Raw genomic sequence first — 19770 nt, forward strand, 5'->3', positions numbered from 1 at the left:
CTGCTGGCTGGGCGTCTACCCGCCTATATTTATGCACATTGAATCCAAGCCATAAGGTGAAGGGAGCATGGTGAGAGGACTAGGTCCCCAATAATAAAGCTGCTCTGACATGTAGGTGACAAAGCTTCCCATCACAGAACAAGACGCGCCCACCCTCTGCCCAAGAATACCACCCCGTGGGTATGAGCCAATTAGGAAGTAACTTCCCTCTAAGACCCAGAAAGGAAAAAGGAACATATCACAACTTTCAGAGTTTAAATCAACACACATGAGGAAGGCATTTTTAAAAAATTATGAGCAAATCTGATTTTTATTTCAAAAATTTACTAAAGAGTGTCGGGGGTTCTGAAGAATATAAAGAAGACAATAGTTGGAGGGACATACAAAATGGAAAAATAATATTGTAAGAAACAACAAATAAGAGTGTGGGTGACAGGGTCCCAGGATGATTCAATGTGCGGGAGGGAACAATCACTAAAACCCGAGGCTATCTCAGAAGAATTACATAAGAGAGAAGAATATTAAAGTTAGATGTTCAACTTAATAGAATTTCTTTTAAAAGAAGCTTTTGTAATGATGACTACTTCTGAAGTTGACGTCTGTTCCTTTTGTCCTTTTCAGATGCAGTGAGTATCTACTAAGTATCAGGACACTGTATTTCTGGTTATGATGACCTAGGTCATCGAAACCGACCCTCCTCCTAATAGTAAGTAACGGTGCCGGATGAAATATTTTAGAAGCTCCTTCAAGTAGAAAACGGCTGAGAAGACAACAAGAGGATCTAAGGGGAAGACTGGGTCGGCAGGCAGAAGGTCACAGGAACACATGCTTGTGCCCTGAGGTCATCTGCGGGTGTGGCCAATCTGTGGTTTCAGTGTGGACATTCTTCTAGTTCAAGGAGTAAGAAATCAGAGTTCAGGGTTTGCCCAGGGCTGGGGGTCAACACAAGACCCTGCTCCATGGCGAGGGGACCGCGAAGGGAAACCCCCAATGTAAGTGAAAACCCAAAGGTGCCTTGCTGGGAAATCAAAGGGGAGAATCCTGGCCACTCTGGCGGGGATGTGCAGAGGGATTTTGCATCGTTTGTGTGGCCTAGAGAATTCCTAGCTGAAACCTTGTTGATTTTTAGGTGTTAAAATGTTGCTATCAAGGCATTTGGTAGAAATAATTGTAAATCTTCTGTGGAAAAAACATACATTCATCCTAGGCCTCCATGAACACTCACAAATACTTTTTTCAAAGACCATAAGCTATAAAATAGTCAAAAACAAACAAGTAAGCACATAAAAACGTATGATCAAAAACTTCAGGTATTGGAAGTATCAACAAACACAAATTTAAAACTAATTATGTTTACCGGTTTTAAAGAAATGCAAAGGTTGAAAATATCCTCAGGTACTAAGAAACTATAGAAAATTTGATAAAAGGACAAATGAAACAGAAGTCCTATTGAGACCTTCCTGGAGAAGGTTGTAAAGCTTTACTAAGAACTCTAAGAGCTTTAAAAATGAAAAGAATATGCTTGTAGCCATGCCTAGTATTCCTGAACCCTTCATATTAAAGGTTTCTGTGGAATTTGACGAGAAGATTCTAAAATTTTTAGAGATATGTACAGGGCTAACATGAGGCAAAAACCTAGGAAGAGGATGGGATAGGAAATGGAATAGAAGAGGAGAAAGAAGAGAAAATAGTCACATTCCAAAAATTATCATTAAGTTTTAATAATTAAGACTGTAATGTAAGTGCAGAGATGGGCAACCAGGGTGACAGCAGAGAGCAGAGCCAAGGGGAAAGTCCGACACACCTGCGAGCACTCAGCACACAAGAGAACGGACGTGGCACGCCAGTGAAGAAAAAACGGGCTTTACATAAATCATGCTGCAAGGGTCTCACCCATTCAGGGAAAAAAATGCACCTTCTCTAACACACAGCACTTAAAAAAAAAAAATCAGTGTCCCCAAATTAACATGTAAATATAAAAGAAAAACTACAAATATTTTAGAAGACTATAAAGAATAACTTCATAAACTTGAGGTAAGATGTCTTAAATAATATTTTTAAGTGCCATTATCTATAAAGTGAAGAAGAAATCAACAACAGTGATACTGAGGAATTGATATTGTTCATCAATGGACAGTAAACCAAAGCCACAGAGTGGGAGAAGGCACTTTTCTCCAATTTTTTTAATTTGAAAAATTTCAAACACAGAGAATGAAAGAATACTCAATGTATAAATGTATACCTACAAACCCACAACGTACATTTGACAATGGTTAACATTAGGCCGAATATCCTACACACATACACACACATACATGCACAGACACACACGTAAACAAGCACACACGTTAGCCCATTTAGAGGTACATTGTGTATATCAAGATACTTTTCAAAGTAATTGAATGAGAATATTCTTCCCTACATAAGTACAGTTCCACCATCACAGTTCAGAAAATAAATAGTAATTATATAATATTTAATACGAGGTTTATATTCAAATTACTAAAATGGCCCCCAACATTTATGTTAGTGACTGATTTAATCCAGAATTCACTTAATTTTCACATGTTATGGTCAGTCTATAGTCTAATCTATTTAAATCTAGATCAGTTACTCAATGTTTCTGTAACAGTACTGACCTTCCCCACTCTTTCCCTGCCTCCCCCCACTCCGGTTCTCCGGTTCAAGCCCTTGTTTCTCAGTCTGGTTGTGTAGGACACAGCTCCCTGGCCCATGGTATAATGGGCCTTGCGCTGCCCCTGGCTGAGGCAGTCGGTCTCCAGTTGTCGGTCGACCGCTCACAGCAGCTCACGGCAGCTCTCACCTGCTGCTGCCCCTCACTCTGGCCACCAGCGCTCATGGCAGCACACGGCAGCACTCCCCAACCTCCAGCTGCTCAGGGCAGCCCAGCTCCAGGGAGAGCCATTGTTCACAATCTTAGCTGTAGAGGGCGCAGCTCACTGGCCCATGTGGGAATTGAACCGGTGACCTCAGCGCTAGGAGCACCGCGCTCCAACCACCTGAGCCACCGGGCGGCCAGTACTGACCTTTTAAAGAGAGGAGGCCAGCATCCAGCAGGTGGCACATTCTGAATCCGACTGGTTGCTTTCTGACGGTGAGGTTTCACTTCTGCCCTCTTGTATTTTCTGTAATGCCGGTGTTGGGTCAATGACTTCATTAGACTTAGTGTCACCGTTGTCATACAAACGCTTCGTTGGTGACGCTCCACACCACAGTGTAATGACAGTGCATGACATCAAGGGCTCCTAAATGAATGTGGCTTTGTGTTTGGTCATTTGGTTCAGGCAAGGAGAGTGGAGATGTCTGCAGCCACACAACCCACAGAGGAGTGGTACCTGGAATAAAGAAACAGCATTGACGCATCAGTATGAAAAGAGACAAGCCATCATAAAGAGGCACATATGACTTAAATCGGTACGTCCCAAGGCAGGACATCTTATATGCAATGACCAGAGGGCATATGGAATCTGTTCAACATCATTACTCATCACTTTGCACCCACAGGAACAGACACAATTTACAAAACCAACAAGTGTTGGCAAGAAAGCACAACTGGAACTCTCCACCACCGACAGGCTGTATGTAAATCAGGGGCCACCGTTGGAGGAAGCAGTGTGTCATTAGCTAGTGAATTTTCAAACATGCGCTTTCTAAGATCCTGAAAATTTCAGGAAGCTCCTTCAAGTATAAAGCGGATGAATTCAGGACATCAAGGCAGCCACAACAGCACAACTAAAGACATTCATGAAAGGGCACTTTGAGAACTGCTTCAGAAAGTGGCAAGAACAATGGGATAAGAGTGTTTTAAGGGGGGAAGTATGCTGAAGGGAGTTAATGGCAATGTGTCTTTTACTGGAATAATTTTTTTATTTAAACATTCACTGTATTGTTTGATCACATCTCACAGTCAGCCGGGCACCATGACAAAGCACCACAGACCAGGTGCCTTAAACAACAGAAAGTCACTGTCCCCCATATGGAGGCTTGACATCCGAGATCCAGGTGTGCGCAGCTTGGTCTCTCCCGAGGCCTCTCCTGGGCGTGCAGACGCCGTCTTCTCTCTGTGTCTTCACATGGTCGTCCCTCTGTGCCTGTGTCCTGATATTTTCCTATAAGGACACCAATCAGATTGGATAAGGGCCCACCCATATGACCTCATTTTACCTTACGCACTGATTTCAAAGCCCAGTCTTCAAATACAGTCACTTCCTGAGTGCCTGGGGCTAGGGTTCCAACATATGAATTTGGGGTACCCAATTCAGCCCATAACAAACACCTAGAGTTGCATAGTGGAGGTCAGACAAGGCTTCATGAAGGAAGGTATGCCGGTGTCTTGGAGCACAGAAGGTACGAGATATAGTCGAATATGTCTTCTGGGCAGAGGGACCGGCTCCATTAAAGCCATCACATGACTGAGAGATGACCTTCTCCAACACTCATCCAAGCCTGACCTGCCAGGACAAACTCACTGTCCTTCTACACGAGCTGAAGGAAAAAGAAACATCAAAACAGGGAGGTCATCATGGTGGGAGGGGCCAGGTCACAACTACACCTGCACTGCTGGCCTGCACCTGGGGACACTCTCCTGCACCCACATCTGCCCCCACAAAGGTGCCACTGCTTGGGGACAGGGCTGGAAGGTGCTGGGGAAAGGTATCAATGGCTCTGGGGAGAGCTAGAACCAAGGAGAAGGGGGAGAGGCAGAAGCAGCGAGCAGGACGGCGGTGGGGCCCAGGACTCCAGGTGAGGAGACAGGAGGCTGTGTAGAGTCATGTGTCAAGATGGGGAGAGCCACAAGGAAGGGTGCCGCAGGGGACCCCTCTCCCTACCCCCAGGTAGCAGTTTTCCTTGCAGGCTATCTGCGATACAAGTCACAGGTACTGGCGCCGATTTCCTCAGCCAATCTCCCTGAACGTCTCTGGGCTGCATTCCCCATGGCGCTTAAACTTGACCGAGACTGAGGACCACACAGCCTGCAGTCGTCACCCGCTGCCACTGACCCTGGACGGGGACACTGAGGCCAAGGTGGGCCTTCTTCCCTGGAGCCAGCATCCCGCTCCTCCCACGCTCAGTTCCCTTGGGCTCCAGGCCTCTCCACTCACAGCCTGGAAAGCACACAAAGTGTTCTCTTGTCGAAGAGCTGTGGTGTGCTTTCTTGGACAGCAAAAATAACAAGGTTGATGTGAGCAAACAGGAAGACATAAAGCAACCAAAACCTGTCCTTGAAAAAGGCCAATGGTTCCCACTCAGCGGGGTTCTCTTGAAAAGCAGCTTTGTTTTCTGCACAGCTAGAAAAGAAAAACACTGCTTAAATGACCCAGAAACTGAATTCTCACAGGTAGGACTATCAGTATCCTATAATTATTTGGAACGTACATATAATAATAGATGTTTTTGTATTTCTCTAATTTGCGAATGAAAGTGCCTAAAAATAATGGGCTTTGCATATAATTGATGTATCTTAAGATGTACGAGACAGGACCCTCCCTACAACTGATTTTTCCGTAAGTCATAAATGTATATCCTTCAAAATTATATTCCTGAACTCAGCACTTCCCTGTCAAATGTTGCCAAGAAGATTAAGGCTCATAGAATTTAGCTGAACTTCAAAATATCACCTTATATCCACAATACCTGTAAAATTTGAATATAATAGAAGACGGGGGAAATAAATTATTCCCTTTTCTAGAACTAATAGAACAGAGCTAACAAAGTCTTCACTTAAGTACCAAAAAAATAAACAAAAGCTTTCTACCTTCTTGTCTTCTTACTTTAGTGAAACTAAAATTCCTTTTTTTTATCCCCCAAGTGAAACGCTCTTGTTCCTGAGGGCTAAGAAAAGGGTGAGTTGGGTTTGCTAAGTGTCTAGGTCTATACCAGCACCAAAGATGAGTGAAAAGAGGTGAATTTTACTGAAAAAAAGAACACCTGGAATTATCTTCTCTCCATCCTGTTAATTTACTTTTTTTAAAAAGTGAGTCCCACTGACTCTGGGAGGTGAACAGACAATGTGATTTATAAATGATGTAATACAGAATTGTACACCTGAAATCTATATAACTTTACTAACAATTGTCACCCCAATCAACTTTAATTTAAAACAAAGTGAGTCCCTGAAATGAAGCCTGGTTTCGTGATAATTTTTGTTGCCTCCTAAAAGTGAAGAGCAGTCAAAAAGTCACTTATTTGAAGGAGCCATTATTTACTGGGGGTTTCCTTAACTCAATTAATACTAGAAGTACAGGGAGTTTTTGTGTACCGTGAGAAAAGCAGAGCCAATCCCCGGGTAAACTCCCTCTGCTAATGGGCCTGCTGCCAGACGTACGAGAACCATCCCAAAGACAGAAGGGTCTGCTCAGAGCTTCCCCTGGTTTTGCCAAAGTGGCCCTTTCAATGGTGGTGGAAACCTGTGCAGTTTCGTGACGTACTTCGGCCCAAGTTTACGTGGAGCGAATGTCCCAGGCATTTATTCCTCCACCAGCTAAACCCAGCTACCTTAAATAACTTCAATGCCTTTCGCATATGCCCATGACAGGTGTTTCCGTTCTTGGATGTTGCTGACTTTCTAAACTCGTTATTATGTAACATTCGATTTGTTCACATTTACATAAAACTCTATGGAGTCACAGAAAAGTACACTCAGAAGGCCTTTGCGAAGGTGTCTTTCTAGTCTATCATTCCTTCAGTTCAGAATTATAATGCATCATCCTGCTTGTGAGAGGCATTAGGTCACTTTAGCAATGGACTGTAATATTTAACAACTTGTTGCCAGTTATCTTTGTGTATGCCCACCCTCACCCTTCCACATGTGACCACAGAGCCGCACGGTAAACATCCATCTCACCCCCCAACATGTGCCACGCGTATGCCCTATCCCCACTCCTCCCTGACACCCACATCTCTGCCAAGTGGGCTCATCAGTTCACCAGTTGGGGGGGTGATGACTGCCCCACCCTGGCTGGAGCACCCCCACCTTCCAGTACGAAAATGCCTTAACTCTAAGGACCAGTATTTGCTAAATCAGCTCCGGCCTCCTCCTCCTCTTGCCCGGGACCTTCTGTCACAGACTCTGCCTTCTCCGGCCGGTCCCTCCAGCTCAGTACCGTGGGGACATGCTTTCTCCACTCCTGCCTCAGCAAATGCTCATGCATGTCAAACATCCAGGCAAACTAAAAGCCTATTCAAAATAAAAACAAAGCGTCTCGCGGCTGTAAGGCGGCACCTTCTCAATGTCAGAGAAGCCTAAGTGGGAAGCTGGGACTTTCACCTGTAGCAGGTGGTAAGAAGCCCCCTCCATGATGTTGGTGGCAACCACATGGGGTGCGGTAATGAGGTGCCCCCCTCCAAGAGAGGCTGATGGAGAACCGGGCCGTCCCCCACATGGCAGCACCCAGGCAGCACCCCTCCCTCTGCCAGTGGAGCACCTCAGGAAACCTGCAAACACAGAAGATTTCAGTAAGATCCAGAATCTCGTTACATAATACCCAAAATGTCTAGGACTCAAATTAATATCCCTCATCATACCACAAACCAGGCAAATCGCAACATGAAATGAGAAAAGACAATCAACAGATATCACTACTAAGATGACATAGAAGTTGGAATTATCTGAAAGGGATTTAAATCAGCCTGAAATATTAGAAAGTCTTGACAAAGAGACAGAAGACATAAAGAAAAACTAAGGACATTTTAGAGTTGAAAAATGCAATAAATCAAGAAACTTACTGAATGGGGTCAACATCAGATTCGAGGTGACAGAAGAACCAATCAGTGAACCTGATGTTGAGTAATAGAAATCACTCAATCTGAACAACAGAGAAGAGAATTGTGTGGTGGGAAAATGAACAGAGCCTCAGAGATCTGTGATATTGTAAAAAAAAAAAAAAACCCAGTACTGATGTTACTGGAGTCCGGGAAGAAAGAAGAAAGAGTGCAAACTTGAAAAAGTATTCAGAGAAATATAGCTGAAAAGCATCCGTATTTCACCGCGAGCATAAATCTACAGATTCAAGAAGTGGAGTTAATACCAAAACGGAGAAGTCCAAAGAAGTCCATGTTCAGTTACATCCTAATCAAACGTCTGCAATTTAAAGACTACAAAAAACAAAAATGTAAACCTTAAATGCGGCGAATGAGAAAGGATAACTTACTTAAAAGAGTTAACACAATTCAAATGAGAACAGATTTCTCCTGAGAAACAATGGAAGCCAGAGGAAATGGGCCATATTTTTCAAGTGCTGGGGAAAAAAAAAGAACTGTTAACCTACTGTGCGAAAATATTCCATAGGAATGAAGGGGGATTCAAGGACCTCTCAGATGAAGAAACACTAAGAGATTTTTGTCATCAGTAGACTTATCTTGAAAGAATGGCTCCAGGAAGTTCTCTAAAGAAAAAGCAAAGAATAAAAAAAACCTAGTAGAAAACTAGAACAAAGTAAGCAAAAATATGGGTAAATACAATGGAAGTTTATTCTCCTCTTTTCTAAATTATGTTTGAAAGTCAGACAAAAACATCATAACATTGTCTAATTTGCTTCTCAAAGTATGTAGAAAATATATTTAAGGCAATAATGTCATAAATGAAGGAGATCAAAGAGATTTAAAGAGAGGCAAGGTTTCTACACTTGTCTCAACATGACAAAATGCAATACCAGGAGACTATGATGAGTTATGTACCGTGTTTCCCCGAAAATAAGACCTGGCCGGACCATCAGCTCTAATGCATCTTTTGGAGCAAAAATTAATATAAGACCAGGTCTTATTTTACTATAAGACTGCGTCTTATAATGTAACGTAATGTAATGTAATGTAATACAATACAATACAATACAATACAATATAATATAAATACCAGGTCTTATATTAATTTTTGCTCCAAAAGACACATTACAGCTGATTGTCCACCTAGGTCTTATTTTCGGGGACACATGGTATGTATAATTTAATACCTAGAGCCACTACTAAAAAAATCTGTACAACAACTACAGTAAAAAATACTTGACATAAACCAAAATGGAGGACTAACAAAAGTATACATAACACACAGGAATTCATGAAAAACAGAGAAACCAAGAGAAGATGGAAAAACAGAACAAAAACTACAATTATAGTATTAAGTCTTAAGCATAGGTAGGCTTAATCCCCAAAAAATAACTAAAAATGAATTAACTAATTAAAAGTTGGACATTCAAATTGAAGCAATTAAGACTATTCTAGAATATATTGCATTATATTTTTTAGTTATCATCTAGAAAATGAGAATTTACCAGATTACTACTGGATATATTTCTAAAATGTATATTCATTTATAATTTGTAGACTAGATGATAATTTTTTTTTAAACCATAATTCTGAAAGAGTAGGAGTTCATGATAAAGTAGATACCAATGCCTGGCCAGGACTCGGGACAAAGAACAATGTCAGTTGTTAAAATGCCGCCTACGTTTGGGAGTGTTTTTCTGCTCTCCTGAAGTGGGCACGTCTTCTTAATTTCTAATACAGAGTTCCATTGACCTGAAACGCCAATTTCAGGGTATTTGTGTCAGAGCAAAACCATGTATACTTCTGCACAAAAAGTTATTGCAGTCACTCCTCTCTAGGGTCCACACCAATGTACAAGTATTAACTCAAAGATGATTGTAGTTTGCTATATAAAAAGGTTTCTCCCAGGGAAGAAGTAATTGAAACAAAATAACAGAAAAATGATGGAACTTGGGGTGGAAACAGGTAGCAGAATTGTCCTATTAAACCTGTGAAGTTGTTTCTGTTTAAATTTTGCATAATAAAGTGTAGACTCCAACTTCTTGCCACCAGTGTCTCCAGGTTTACATGGTAAGGGCTTCTGCTCTGGCTCTTTAGTGAACTAAGAAACCTCAACAATCCTAGGACGTTCTACTCGTTTAGAAAAGTAAACACAAATCAAACTAGGATTTATTTGCACGGAGTGTGAGCAAAGCACCCACTATCATTTGGTTTTTAAACTTCTAAAACAGTTATTTTTCCATGTATCCATGAAGCCAATTAAATCTATGTAATCTCCACTTGATTTATTGACAAGCTGGCCACATGTTTTCACCATGGAATGCTGCTTTGCAAAGAAGGGGGAAGAATTATAGGCTAACATGAGGAGCACAGACATAAAGCACTCAATGTTTTAGCTTTATGAAAACATCTCAGACTGTTTCAACCTTTCATTTTACAAATAACTGTCTTTTACATTTGACGAAATCACTTCAAGTTGAAAGGATGTGGCAGAAGATGGATCTCTTCCTGTTCTCGGATTCTCACTGAAGGAAGACTAGCTGTTGTCAGAGGAGAGGGCAAACACTGCGGACAAGTGGATGGGTAGTCTAAGGCAGTATAATTCAAATGACAGGGTCGGGGTGACACATAGGTTCCATTTTTGCCCCTACCTTATGTTTCTTACTCAATACAATCTCGATATAATAGAGAATGTGTGACTCTCTTTATATAACCATTTGCCACACGTGAACACCCACGCTTACACACAAGCAATGTTGCATAGCAATATTAGGCAGATTTTCCAATAAATGTCAAATGATTTTAATTAAATGAGCATGTTTCTCTCATTTTTCTAAATCAATATAAATATTGCATTTTCAAAGACATACTCATCTGTGAACTGGCCCCATCCTCGTATGCAAAATAGAAACACACAAATGCAGAACTGTGTGCTCTGATGGGCTGGTTCTAGAATCCACAATGTGAAATAAATCTCACCTGTACAAATACAGTTCTGGTTATTGGTGATGCGTGTGTACTGACCTGGAAAACTAACAAAATGCCAGCTATGAAATGGAGTGTGGGTCATGAACTCTTCAAGCCAATATTTAAACCAATCCAAATGAACACCTTTATAAGAGCAATTGCCTTGCTGAGATCACAGTCCCCAGTTGGTTTATAATCAGCAACCAAGGGGGGAAAGTGGTTTGATCATTTCTTCGTGTAACTATAACAAACTTAAATTGAAAGAAAATGATCTCTTGCTGGTAAACACCAAATGTCTCATTAAAAGCATTCAAGATTTTCCCCATTAGTTTCAACTGTGAGACTGAGATTCAAAGTAAGATAACTGGACCAAAATTATGGCCGGCCAGCAGGAATTTCACTTACCCTGGCATAAGTGATTTAAGCCCTGTGCCATTTGCTTGAGAAGCCCATAATCGCATTCTTATTGCATTTTCACTCATTAAGATTTGGCATGTCTGTTAGGCTGAATTACTTCCCATCATTTTGGCTTTGAGGCCATTTCTGATTTCCATGCTGCATTATATTTTAATAAGTTTATTCACTTATCTAACCAGTATTTTGAGGATCTATTAGGTACCAACCACCATTCCAAGGGTACAAATAAGAGTAAGATGGTTTCCTACTCATAAAGACAAGAGAAGATAACCCCAGACAAATGTCTGCAAGCCAAAGTAAGAGTTACCAAAAGAAAAAAAAGTGCTATGATAACACACATGAGCAAACCATTCTCTTTCTGGACGCGAAGTAACAACTAAGCTCTTACACTAGTTCCAGCCCTGCCCTTCTGTACAAATGGATGAGCAGGAATAAAATCATCAGGAACATCATGGGGAAAACATCTCTGCATCTAGCATTTCATACCCTGATGGGCCTTTCCCTTTAAGCCATTTTAAAATGAATTTTTTTTAAAAAATCGCTACTCTTTATTCTTCTGCACAAGCCAATTGCCTCTTCCAGCAAAGGCAGTAAATCCCAGCCACTGACTGAACCAAGTGTAATAGCTTTTGACCAAGAAAGTGCTTCATCTAACAGCTTTCCCATCCACGGATCCTACCGTGTTTGCCCGAAAATAAGACCGAGCCGGACCATCAGCTCTAATGTGTCTTTTGGAGCAAATATTAATATAAGACTTGATCTTATTTTACTATAAGACCAGGAATATAATATAATATAATAAATATAATATAATATAATATAAATATAATACTGAGTCTTATATTAATTTTTGCTATAAAAGATGTATTAGAGCTGATGGTCCGGCTAGGTCTTATTTTCGGGGAAACAGCGTAGAAGTTATCATGGGAAAATCACTTATTTTTCTAAAGCTAGAAGGAAGTATTTCAACTAGTGATATATAATAAAGGTTTTTTAAATAACTAGAAAAATAGTTCCCCAGCCTACCATGAACTTGGTTCCGATGCTGTGACAGTTATCTTATCAATTTAGAACAGTTCACTTCATCTCTGCTGAATCAGAATTAAAAAAAAAAAAAATCACTTTCCCAGCATGTGTTTGAGCTTCTTTTCAGACATCCGGTTAAAATATTTATCTCAAAGTAACAAAGTATCAAATAATTGTATATTGTCGATTACAGAAACGACGCCCATCTTGATGCACTAAAAGTAATTCAAACATGATGTACTGGCATTTATATTGCAGATAAAACACAGCTATTTATCTCAAGTGGCATAGATAGTGGTGAAGCAATGTTTCCAAAGTCACGAAAATAAGGTGAAGCGTGTGAAGCAGCAGAAGCCGACCGCTTCTGAAGGTCAGGCCATGCCAGCCTCCCATCATTTGCCAGCGAAGAAATGCTGACTCTCTGGGCTCCGGCCCGGCCTGTGTCCGGTATCTTTATGTCCTGTGGACTTGATGACATTTGACGGTAGAGTCCATAAGTGGGTATCTGAGAAACACACCAACAAATCTCACACACACACACATACACACAGACTCGCAAAGATTGTCTCAGGACTGAAATCCGTCTTGTTTTGTGTTAAAACATATGGTGTATGACAATGCTGTCTCAGGTGAAAACTGCTGTGGAGCATAAGGCATTAGTACAGTTCGTTATAAAACTAAACTGAAACATAAAGAAAAACAAAGGGGAATTGTCATGGATGTTAGCACTGCTTGGCCCGCATTTCTTTCCTGCGTCCCCGGGTTCCTGCTGCTTCGTATACAAGCCTGTGACACCCGAGGGCTCTGCCAGCCACTGGAGCCCACTTGGACTGGGTGGACAAGTCTAGAAATGCTTGGAGATCAAGGAAACCTCTGTGTGAGCTGAAACAGGGGCAGCAGGAAACTTTCTGGAAGGTTCTCCCACCCTGGGATGGCTAACAACAATTTAATTGTACTCAACTGCATAAACCTAGACAGCATTTCACATATAGAGAAAAGAAATAAAGCTGGCTTTACCATTTCAAACTCTCAGAGAACTCAGGAGTTTCAGTGCAGGAGGCAGCAGTCACAGAACAGCTCACCGTTCTGAGTCCTGGGCAGGCCAGCAGCAGGTCTCCCAGGGAGCAGCGCTGTGAGTGAAGTAGGCACTTGATGTGCCAAACAGGGCCCAGCTGCACCAGTTAATCCCTGTGCCCAGGAAAGTTGTCCAGAGCGTGACAACCTAATGTGCCAGGCAGACCCAGGGCTCACCCACAGGCTGCCCTGTGGCTTCAGGAAAAACAGACGGCAGCAAAACCCGGCAAAAAATACTGATTGTGAAATAGCCTTGAAATACATGGGACTCAGTACTAGTTGCTTTTTAGGGTTGTGTGAAATCATTCTGTGAAGAACAGACTTGTATTTTTAAAGGGCCTGGAAGAAAAACAAACAAACAAACAATAGCCATTATCAGGAAACGTGAACTGTCAAAAACCCACCAAGTGCAATACGTAGTGAAGACCACAAGCAATTTCGTGAATGACTGTCAACAGCTTCTGACAGGCACAGCTTCTAAAACACAAGCTGGGCACACAGCCTGCCCTTTCCTGCCTGGCTTTGCGAGGGTGCCAGCTAGCACCAGTATTGAGCTCAACGTCTAGTACAGCTGCTGAGGGACGCAGTTGGTGCCTCTACTTACATCTTTGTGTATTGCTAACCAAGCTCGAGCCCACCAGACTCAGGGACGGGTTTCAAATTTAACCATCGCTCTCATTCAATCTGGTTATTGCATCAAGCTTCCTATGCCAAGGAACTTCAGCTCCCCACCCATTTCTGGGTTTGTTTCTGCAGGAATCAGGCCCCAGGGGCCTTGGCGTGTGGATGTTAAGAACACTGTTCCTTACCTCGTGTTTCCTCTTTCCCGTACTCGGTGCTCATCAGTACTGGTAAACCGGTTGTAGTTGTTCCGATATCCCTTCTCTGCCTCGTTTGACTGCACAGATCTCCGTGCGACGACCGTGTTATTTGTCGTTTCTGACATGAAGCCAGTATTGTGTGACTTTTTTAGATTTTTATTACAAAAGCTCAGATGTAGAATTCCTCTTTGAAAGATGGTACTTTTTTTCCCCCTGTTTTTCAAAGTTTAACTTCCTTGTCTGTAGTTATTTGCTGGTGGGCTTATACGCGTACCTATCACAAAACCTGCAAAAGAAATGTAATTTACAAAACTTCCAATTTGATCATATTGGAGGAGCACTGGAGAAATTATATTTATAACTATCTACTAAATTCTAGAAGCATAATTCTACATCGTTTAGCACTGCTTATCACTAGTATTATAAGCATTGATATCCATTGTGATCAGAGGTCAGTTTTACCTTCCACTGTCATCTCACTCTACATAGAAACGAAACTGTCGCTTAGAGAAGCCATCAGTCTGGCCTCAGGTCACACGATAATGGCAAGTGACAAGCGTGTGTTGAAACCTAAGCCACGCAGATTAAAATGCCTGGTGTTTTCTATTAGTAAAAGAACTCGTGTGGAATTTCAAGTGGGTGACCACACGAGAATGTGGTTCATACTTCACACCACCCAAACACTTAAGTCACTTAGCGCTGCAGCTGCTGCTGTCAGCCAACGCACTGCTGTGTCCCTGACACCAACAGGCACACATGGATGACGCCTGAAGAGCCCTGTGTGGTGGAGAGGCCACGCATTCCCTGGGCCTGGAATGCAGCCCTTGGAAAACAATCCTGTTAGGAGGTCAGAGGACCCCTTGTGCCTCCAAGGTTTCTGCAAGCAGACGCACGTTTTTAAGTGTCAAGTCAGGGGAAACCACTCCGTCCACCCTCTCTGAACACGGACATCCCTCTGGCTACAGAATCCGAGAGGCTGGACGCAATGCTGTTTCTACTCATTGGTGGGGCCGTATGACGGGACATCTCTGAAATGCAGTCTACTGAAATCCTCAGCTATTCATGCGGGAGCCAGACAGATATGCTCAAATCAACACTCCTCCTCTGGCTGCGCTGCAGATAGGAATTATCCCAGAGCTAACGTGTCATCTGTAGATGGAGACGGGGTGGTGAGTAGGCCCAAGTGCCATGAAAATGAAGGTGAAGTGGAAGTGGGTGCGCACCGCGCTCAGCATTAACAGTTGTCAGAACCATCAGGGCGAGAGCTGCCCTGCAACCTGCGCCTTTGGGGAGCTCTCTTCCAGTGGCAGCTTCAGCCCGGAGCAAACGGAGGTGGGCCCTAGAGGTCCGGGTTCAAGCACTGTCCCTTTTAGTCCCTAATTTTTCTTGCACCCATGTTATGTGTTTACCTGAGTTTGAATTCCTGTCACATTCCCTGTGTCTAAGGCTTTGGAAGAGCCCTGTCCTGTGTGCCCCACAGGAGCCCAGCTCAGGGCAGTGCTGCCATAAATACCGACCGTGTCCATAACTTGCAAGTGCCACAGATTTTTTTGGAAAACATCTCCTATCGATGTAAAATTCATGTCTTAGGTGCTAAAAAGAAATACTTCGACTTCATCTGTCTGAGACTACATTGGTTACCACTCACACGGCTACAGTTCAATAAATAAACTTGACCACTTCATTATCTTGAAATCTAGGGACCTCATAATATCACCTTCAAAGGTAACTCTCCAGAGTCCTCACGTGCTGTCAGAAATCAGTCAAGCTTCATGCAAGTGGAAAATGTGTGTATAGAATGTAGAAAGTACGGGGTGCAAAAGTGGAATCAGTTAGCTCCCAGAGGCGAAGACATGTGCCACCAAGCACTCACTGCCTCCCCCCCAAATATCGGGGTGACGTGGTGGAATGACCCCCAGAATGGGGGCTGGGCCACTCCTACAGCAAATAGCTTCTGTATCTCCACCACCTGTTTGTTTTCCAAGTTCCCACCAGGGTTAATTCCTACCAGCTAAGCCCTAGGTGACACAGGCAGGGAGAGCTCTTATGTGGAAATGCTCACATTTGGGTCATAATAACCCTAAAAAGCCAAACTTGCTAGAAAAGGAGTAAAAGGATCTTTCACTGGTCAGTAAAATTTCCCAAATATTTTTATTTACAATGAAAGTGAATAAAGGGAGACTTTGGCTGAGTGCTGTCATTCCTCTTTCTAATCCAGCTTTCCACTGGCTGACCTTCCAGAAGATCTCTGTCTCTTTAAGGTAAGTCTGAACGAGGGTTCAGGATGCTCAGTGAGGAGCAGGGGTTGAGTCACCTTGCATAAAGGTCAATTCACAAAAAAAACTCATTCGGTCCTGAAGAGCTTTGTACGGTGCAGGGCTTATGGGAAACACTCTAGTACTATTAGAAGACAGAAAGATCGGGGAGAAAGGAACTATAATGTTAATACCAGCTTTCTCCCAGCGGTATGACACTGAACACACCCATTAACCACTTTAGACCTCGGGTCCTCACTTATAAAATTGGAATTTTAGTGATTGCCCTGCCTCAGAACGTATGTGATAATGACCTAATATTATACATGAAAAAACTTTGAAAAGTATAAAGCTACAGTTGTTACTACTTGCTAATTTATTGTTGTTATTATTGCTATATCTTTAATGAGTTGATACTAAACAAAGCATTACATGGAGATTACAACTAAATATACCGTCTACATCAGCTCTTGTATCTGCATAGAGGACACATGTTTTGCTATTCTAAAATTCAGCCAGTGAGCAATTTTTTCAGGCATAAATTATTCTGAAAATGATGAAATCTGAATGTGGCATGTAGTAATTATGATAAACCTGACAGCCTACACCGGAAAATGGCATAATTGCTATATCAAGGCCTTTAACTAGTGTGACAATATATTACCACTTTTCTCTCTTCTGAATAAGTACTTCCCTATTGACAGCGGACTTTGATTCTAAAAGCATGTTTTTATGTAAGAAGAATGTTCATGATGTATTGCTCTCAACTTTGGTTCAGACAGGAATAATTCTTTGTCACTCAAGACCTGGATAGACCTGGAACTACAGAATTCATTTCATGGATTAAAGAACCAGTAGCTTTGCCATAAATAACTTACACTAGACAAAGGTGTTAGAGTCCAGAAAAACTCCCTATGTGCCATGCAATGTAGGTAACAATTGTGATCACTGCTACGTAAACACAAATTAATTATGTTACTGGGAGGGAACACAGAGGCAATTTATCGAATCCCAAGGTCAGAAGGAATCACAAGGGCCCAAGCAACCCGATTCCTCTTCACAATCTGCAAAGACCCTCCCAATCTCTACTTGCACAACTCCCCGAGAAAATGGGACCTCTCCAGAGATAGCACATTGTGTTTTCTCTTAGATCTGAGACTTCCAAGAAAATTCTTCCTACCTAGACCTGACATCCGTCTCCTTCTGGCCTCTTCGGCTCACTTGAAGCCGTACCCAAAAACGGCAAACGCCTCTGCCGCATGAAACTCTTTCAAGTATTTTCCGGCAGGCACTAGCAGTTGCTGACATACCTCTGCTTGCAGCCAACATCGCTGATGCCTCCACGCAGTTCTGAAATAGTCTCCCATGAATCCCTTCCTCCCCCTGGTCATTTCTCTCTCGATGATCTTTTCATACCTCACTTAAAAGGTAGTGACCTGGTATGCAAGTGTACTGGTCAGATGCTAGAGTTCTAAGCAGGCAAATGTTCCTGCTGATAGAGATTAAGATGACACATTACATGTTGAAAATAACATTTTCCCAGACAGTTAGAGGGCTAGGAAAACAAGAAGGAACTACCGTGTTTCCCCAAAAATAAGACCTGGCCAGACCATCAGCTCCAATGCGTCTTTTGCAGCAAAAATTAATAGAAGACCGGTCTTATATTACGCATTAGAGCTGATGGTCCGGCTAACACAGGGAAACACGGTAAGTGATGGGTTAAAGCTTCCAGGGAGGGAGGCCCACTCAGAGATGAGCTCATGGTAGCTGACTCCTCCCCTCGGAGGCACCAACCAGTTCTAAGGGTGGCTGGGGTTTCAGTTTGGCTCAGGCAGAGGCTGTTGCTGGTGGAAAGAGGAACCAGAGACAGTTCGCCACCAAGCAGGTCTAGGATCACTAATTGGGAGGCCTCCACCATCCATCTGGTTTTCACTAAAGACATCTGCAGAATCTGGAGGCTGCAGGGGAGCTGAAGGCCGGGCACAGAGCGGCTGAAGCTCAGACCGTCACCTCCTGTGCTCTCCTCACAGCACTCGGGGCTCCATGGTATTCCAGGGCTACAGTCCTGAAAACAGAACTCGAGTAAGGTAAAAACCCTACGGGAGTGTCGAACTAACACTAAAGATCAATGACAAAGATCGAACTGGGCACCTGTTGATTACAAATACCCAGAAGCTGAGAACTCCCAGGCTTGGCTCCTGGAAAAAGACCATTTCTAAAAGACAGAGAAACTGGACAAGAATTTGGAATTCTTTTGAAAATCGACATGTCTTGCTAGCAACACATGAAAGCAGAAGCTGTCCAGAATATAAGTAGAAATTATTAAACATACGATGAGGCAAGACTGTATGACAAATAAAACCGGGAAAGGAAAACAAGTAAACAATAGAATCAGACGCCAACACGGTCAAGGTACTGGAGTTAATGAAAAACAATAATAACTGTGAATAATACATTCAAAAATATTACACAGGATGAACCAAAGATGTAACAGACAGCATTTGCTACCACATAATTGGAATCTACGTAAAAGTATCTAAATGATAATCTTGATCTAAAACATAAAATACCTGAAATTTACAACCTCAGTGAATGAATGTCATAGCATATTAAACACATCCAGAGAAAAAATGTGATCTGGAAATTAGGTAGGGAGTAAATATCCCGACTGAATAACAGAATGAAATTACAGAAGAAAAAGAAAGCACCCAAGGATGGACCTAGAGAACATTGTGTTAAGTGAAAAGAATAAATGAATGAACTCACCAGAAACACTCTCAGAGACGTAGAGGAAAAACTGAGGGTTGCTAGATGGGAGGGAGGATGGGGATAAAAGGGAAAGTGAGGGGATTAAAAAGCACAGTCAGTAACCACAAGATTGCCACGGGGAAACGAAAGTCAATTTGGGGAATGTAATCAATAATGTTGTAAAGATTCTCTAGGGTGTCAGATGGACACTTGTCTCGTTAGGGAGACCACCTCGGGGATGATGTAGATGCCTGATCACTGCACTGTACACCTGAAGCTGAACAATAATGAATGTCAACTACAATTTTATATATATATTTATAAGAAGTGGAGTACAGCATTAGGAATATAGACATTGGAAATGTAATGGCTGTGTGCAATGTCAGAGGGATAGTGGATGGGGCGGGGGGTTGACACATTATGAGGAATATAAATGATAAATGTCTAACTATTACATTGTTTTGTGCACTGGAAACTAATTTAACAAATAAATAAAACTTTAAAATTAAAAAAAGAAGAAAGCATACGAGAAAGTGTGTAATATAAATATGGGACACATTCAAAGTGAAATTGGAGTCTCAGAAAGAGAAAGGGCCAAAAGCAATGAGATAAGGACCAAGAATTTTCAAACACTGATGAAAGGCATCAAAACAGATCCTAAGAGGCTCAGTGGGGAAAAA

At 42.2% G+C, this 19770-nt stretch overlaps 1 long non-coding RNA gene across 1 annotated transcript; it reads right to left on the reverse strand.

The window, feature by feature from the left end:
* Window positions 1–2172: 2172 nt before the first annotated feature.
* Window positions 2173–17791, reverse strand: LOC308505984. Its single transcript, XR_013994649.1, has 4 exons — window positions 17653–17791; window positions 14076–14373; window positions 13210–13605; window positions 2173–3356 (listed from the first exon to the last, which is right to left on the reverse strand). It is a non-coding gene; the product is annotated as an uncharacterized lncRNA (long non-coding RNA).
* Between the last annotated feature and the right edge of the window lie 1979 nt (window positions 17792–19770).

This window comes from Rhinolophus hipposideros, assembly GCF_964194185.1.
Source record: "Rhinolophus hipposideros genome assembly, chromosome: 12".
NCBI lineage: Eukaryota > Metazoa > Chordata > Mammalia > Chiroptera > Rhinolophidae > Rhinolophus > Rhinolophus hipposideros.